The sequence below is a fragment of the Somniosus microcephalus genome, chromosome 24 (assembly GCF_052327205.1).
Source record: "Somniosus microcephalus isolate GS21.2 chromosome 24, FLI_Smic_1.0, whole genome shotgun sequence".
NCBI lineage: Eukaryota > Metazoa > Chordata > Chondrichthyes > Squaliformes > Somniosidae > Somniosus > Somniosus microcephalus.
The window spans coordinates 294,860-300,859 of record NC_141010.1 but is presented as its reverse complement, the minus strand read 5'-3'; positions in this window follow the sequence as shown (position 1 = coordinate 300,859).

The following is a 6,000-nucleotide window of genomic DNA, read 5'->3' as shown; positions in this document are numbered from 1 at the left end:
CTGTCTCTCTGTCTGTCTCTCTTCCTCTCCACCCCCTCGGTTTGTCTCTCTCAGGCCACCCCTCCCCCCAGTCTGTAGTCTATTTTCTCTCATGTCCCCCCACATGCCCGGGCTGAGGTTGGACAGTCACTGATCTACTTGCTGTTGCTGTTTGCCACAGGATGGGAGGGAAGAGCACTCGGCAGAAACCTTTCAATTTTTACGAGCTGGTTGCAGGAGAAAGCGGTGCCAGTTTTGAAAGCTGCAACAAATATTCTGTACTCCCGAGTGTTAAATGGTCAGCTGCTAACAATTTGACTGTTCTCCTGAGGGCTTTATTTAATATTCTTCTGTTGAAAGAATGTCAGTGCTGGAAAGGGAAGGGAGGGGAGGGCCTGGTATTCTGAGAAACAGCCAGAAGGCAGAATAACTCCCAACGGTTCTGTTCCATTGTGGTGACTATTAATTTGTTGCTAAAGGTCTAAACTGAACCGATTAATGTTGATTTCCTATCTGTGCTTGTACGAGAATCCGGCTTCTCACGTTGATTAGGGCTGACTGTTTCTTGACCGCGGCAATGTACCCGCTAATTTTTTTTGGGCTGCGCGGCCCATTCAAATTTTCGCATGTGCGCGGTTTCTTCCATTTTTTTAAAGCCGGTGAGCGGCCTGCGCGGGACCTCCAGACTGGCCGCGCACCTTAGCGGGAGCATTGAGCGGTGGGCAGGGTTAGCCAACACCGGTTGGACGTATTCCTGACGGTTCCGCCACTGATGTCCCTCTTCCGATCTCTGCGTCTCCCGCCATTGGTCGCCCAACACGCCCATCCCAGCGCTGCACCTCCTCCCCCACCAGGCTCTTTGTTAGCCGGTTTGAGCAGGTCCGGCAGCATCTGTGGAGCGAGAAACCGAGTTAACGTTAACTCTGTTTCTCTCTCTCTGGCTCGCTCTCTCTCTCTGGCTCGCTCTCTCTCTCTGGCTCTCTCTCTCTCTCTGGCTCGCTCTCTCTCTCTCTGGCTCGCTCTCTCTCTCTGGCTCGCTCTCTCTCTCTGGCTCGCTCTCTCTCTCTGGCTCGCTCTCTCTCTCTCTGGCTCGCTCTCTCTCTCTCTCTCTCTCTGGCTCGCTCTCTCTCTCTCTCTGGCTCGCTCTCTCTCTCTGGCTCGCTCTCTCTCTCTCTCTCTCTGGCTCGCTCTCTCTCTCTCTCTCTCTCTCTCTGGCTCGCTCTCTCTCTGGCTCTCTCTCTCTCTCTCTGGCTCGCTCTCTCTCTCTCTCTCTCTGGCTCGCTCTCTCTCTCTGGCTCGCTCTCTCTCTCTCTCTGGCTCTCTCTCTCTCTGGCTCGCTCTCTCTCTCTCTCTCTCTCTCTCTCTCTGGCTCTCTCTCTCTCTCTCTGGCTCGCTCTCTCTCTCTCTCTCTCTGGCTCGCTCTCTCTCTCTGGCTCTCTCTCTCTGCTCGCTCTCTCTCTCTCTCTGGCTCTCTCTCTCTCTGGCTCGCTCTCTCTCTCTCTCTCTCTGGCTCTCTCTCTCTCTCTCTCTGGCTCTCTCTCTCTCTCTCTGGCTCGCTCTCTCTCTCTCTCTCTCTCTCTCTCTCTGGCTCGCTCTCTCTCTCTCTGGCTCTCTCTGGCTCGCTCTCTCTCTGGCTCTCTCTCTCTCTCTGGCTCTCTCTCTCTCTCTCTCTCTCTCTCTCTCTCTGGCTCGCGCTCGCTCTCTCTCTCTCTGGCTCTCTCTCTCTGGCTCGCTCTCTCTCTCTGGCTCTCTCTCTGGCTCGCTCTCTCTCTCTCTGGCTCGCTCTCTCTCTCTGGCTCGCTCTCTCTCTCTCTCTCTCTGGCTCGCTCTCTCTCTCTGGCTCGCTCTCTCTCTCTCTTGCTCTCTCTCTCTCTCTCTCTGGCTCGCTCTCTCTCTCTCTCTGGCTCGCTCTCTCTCTCTCTCTCTCTCTGGCTCGCTCTCTCTCTCTCTCTGGCTCGCTCTCGCTCGCTCGCTCTCTCTCTCTCGCTCTCTCTCTCTGGCTCGCTCTCTCTCTCTCTCTCTCTGGCTCGCTCTCGCTCGCTCTCTCCTCGCTCTGGCTCGCGCTCTCTCTCTCTCTCTCTCTCTCTCTCTCTCTGGCTCGCGCTCGCTCGCTCTCTCTCTCTCTCGCTCTCTCTCTCTCTCTGGCTCGCGCTCTCTCTCTCTCCTCTCTCTCTCTCTCTGGCTCGCTCTCTCTCTGGCTCGCGCGCTCTCTCTCTCTCTCTCTCTCTCTCTCTCTGGCTCGCTCTCTCTCTCTGGCTCACTCTCTCTCTGGCTCGCTCTCCTTCTCTGGCTCGCTCTCGCTCGCTCTCTCTCTGGCTCTCTCTCTCTGGCTCTCTCTCTCTCTCTCTCTCGCGCTCTCTCTCTCTCTCTGGCTCGCTCTGTCTCTCTCTCTCTCTCTCTGGCTCGCTCTCGCTCTCTCTCTGCCTCTCTCTCTCTCTCTCTCTCTCTCTCTCTCTGGCTCGCTCTCTCTCTCTCTCTGGCTCGCTCTCTCTCTCTCTCTGGCTCGCTCTCTCTCTCTCTCTGGCTCGCGCTCTCTCTCTCTCTCTGGCTCGCGCTCTCTCTCTCTCTCTCTCTCTCTCTCTCTGGCTCGCTCTCGCTCTCTCTCTCTGGCTCGCTCTCTCTCTCTCTGCCTCTCTCTCTCTGGCCTGCTGAGTGTTTCCAGCATTTTCTCCTTTCATTAAATATGCTCCTTTGTTCCTTTTGTATAATATTTATCTGTATCGAATTACATTTGCCATTGATTCCCCAGCTAAGATTAGCAGACTCGGCACAGACCAGGGCTGGAATCTGAATTCAGTGAGCCATCATTGAAACTCATCACGTTTTTGTCAATCCTTGTATAATTTCTCATTTGGGGGGGGGGGGGGGAAAAGATATGATCACTTAGTTTCTTGTCAACCCGACGAGACGAAAGCTTGTGGTTCTTTATGGCCCGTGTCGCCCACCTCACTGTCATTGTTGTTGTTCCTTTTTAACTTGCTCCCCTTTTCCCCTCTTCCAGCATTGAACAAATTGGCTTGCTTGTGCTCATGTGGTTCTGGTATTTTTGTTGTTGTTGAAATGTTTCCCTGAGCAGACATTCAGATGTACGTGGCAGTGTGCGCGACACACTCCTCTCCACAGCTGCTGATAGACTTCAGCTTTGAGCAATCAGATTCTTTTCCAAGTGCTGCTGTGGTCCTCGCGGTGTATAATGTGAAAGACCGGCTCGCGAGGAATACCCTGCAAGCAGCAATATTTGGAGAATGACGGCTCCGTTCCGATCTTCTGATGAAAGAAGTAAATGCTTTCTCGGTCCTCGGCACGGATGGATTTGCTGCATAATATGGGGACTGATAGAATTTTGGGTTGTCAACCAACATTTTCTCTGTGATTCAACATCCAGTCCCTTGTGCAGACCTTGTCATCCCATCACAAAGACCGCCTACCTCCACCTCCGTAACATCGCCCGTCTCCGCCCTTGCCTCGGCTCATCTGCTGCTGAAACCCTCATCCATGCCTTTGTTACCTCTGGACTTGACTATTCCAACACACTCCTGGCCGGCCTCCCATATTCCACCCTCCATAACCTTGAGCTGATCCAAAACTCTGCTGCCTGTGTCTTAACTTGTACCAACTCCCATTCCTCCATCACACCTGTGCCCGCTGACTTACATTGGCTCCCAGTCCAGCAATGCCTTGACAGAAAAATTCTCATCCTCAGGTTCAAAACCCTCCATAGCCTTGTCCCTCCCTCTGTAACCTCCTAAAACCCTCTTCGAACTCTGCGTTCATAGAATTACAGGAAACTTTCTGGTATCCGGCACGGACGGGACCGACGTGGTGCCGGTTCATCAACAATTCCGGATAACCGAACGCTATAGTAAAAGATACGGAGCTCAGAGCTCCGTATAAAGCAACAAACCCACAGCTTCAAAACAATCGGCACAAGTTGCAAGCGTCTCTGTAGCTTAGCAACAGCTTCAGCTACACCCTTGCACAGCAACAAATGGAGTTTAAAAAGGTAATAAAAGTTAACGGAACCGACTCCTGAATTTTGCTGGTGGATAGAGCGTTCCGGTTATTTAGGGGCCGGTTAATCGAAAGTTTCCTGTACATAGAATTTACAGCACAGAAACAGACCATTTGGCCCAATGCACCACGTGTCTCCTCCCACTCTATTTACTTCACCTCTTGGTCTTTATTTTGACCGAAATGAGCCCCAGCCTGGTCAGTCTTCACTGGTAACTGTATCCTCTGAGTTCTGGTAAACCTTTCTTGCACTTTCTCCAGTGCTTCTATATCCTTTTTAGTGATAAGGAGACCGGAACCGTGCACAGCACTCTTGAGTGTGGTCTAACCAAGGTTCTGCATCTCTGCTCCAACTCTGGCCTCTTGTGCATCGCCGCACTTCCTTCACCCCACTTTTGGTGGCCGTGCTTTCAGCTGCCTTGGGCCCTAAGCTCTGGAATTCCCTCTCTGCCTCTCTCGCCTTTCAAGACTCTCCGTAAAAATCTACCTCTTTGACCAAACGTTTGGTATGGACCATGTACAGCAGGCGCCTCAAAGCACTGGAGAGGTACCACCAATGCTGCCTCCGCAAGATCCTGCAAATCCATTGGCAGGATAGGCGCACCAATGTCGGTGTTCTTGCTCAGGCCAACATCCCCAGCATCGAAGCTCTGACCACACGATCAGCTCCGATGGACGGGTCACATTGTCCGCATGCCCGATACGAGACTCCCAAAACAAGTGCTCTACTCGGAGCTCTGACACGGCAAGAGAGCCCCAGGTGGGCAGCGGAAACGCTTCAAGGACACCCTCAAAGCCTCCTTGGAAAAAGTGTAACATCCCCACCGACACCTGGGAATCCCTGGCCCAAGACCGCTCCAAGTGGAGGAGAAGCATCCGGGAAGGCGCCGAACACCTCGAGTCTCTTCGCTGGGAGCAAGCGGAAGCCAAGGGCAAGGAGCGCACGTCAACCCAAGCACCTCAACCACCGTCTGCCCCACCTGTGACAGACAGTAGGTCCCGCATTGGACTAGTCAGTCACCTGCGAACTCATTTTTAGTGTGGAAGCAAGTCATCCTCGGTTCCCAGGGACTGCCTAAGAAGGTGGTCACCTGGCCTAATGTCTCCTCCTTTGGCTTGGTGTCAATTTCTGTTTGATTACGCTCTTGTAATTGGGACGTTTTGCTATGTTAATGGTGCTGTGTAAATGCTGATTGATCCTGAAGCGATACCTTCCAGCTTTGCATGACCTGAGAGAACACACACTTCGTTCACTTGACATGATTAGTTTACAAAATAAATGTCTGACTGTTCAGAGAAATGGGTGATATAAAACACGTCCGAGATACACGAGCCCCAACCAGCCAAATGAGTTCACTGCTGGAATTGGAAGTCATTTTTTGAAAATGCAAAGACGCGCACGTACTCCATGTCTGTCTGATGCTAAAACCACACCAGGCTAAATGGAAATGTAAAGCTCAAAAGCCTTGACGAGCGCCATCAATAAATACCCGGTGAAAAAAAGTTCATGCAGTTTTGTGCATTTCAGTTTAAAGAAGCCCGTGCCTTGGTCCCACATCAGAATGGTTGGCTGATTTGATTTGCTGCAGAGTGCATTGTTGTAAGAGGATAACTAGGGAAAAAATAGGGCCCATTAGGGACAAAAGTGGCAATCTGTGTGTGGAGCCGGAAGATGTAGGAGGGGTTCTAAATGAATTTTTTGCATCTGTTTTCACTATGGAGAAGGACAATGTAGACATAGAAATAGGGCGGGGGGACTGTGATATGCTCGAACATATTAACATCGAGAGGGAGGAGGTATTGGCGGTTTTAGCTGGCCTAAAAATGGATAAATCCCCAGGCCCGGATGAAATGTATCCCAGGCTGCTGTGTGAGACAAAGGAAGAGATTGCGGGGGCTCTAACACATATATTCAGGACCTCTCTGGCCACAGGGGATGTGCCAGAGGACTGGAGAACCGCTAATGTAGTACCATTATTCAAGAAGGGTAGTAGGGAAAAACCGGGGAAC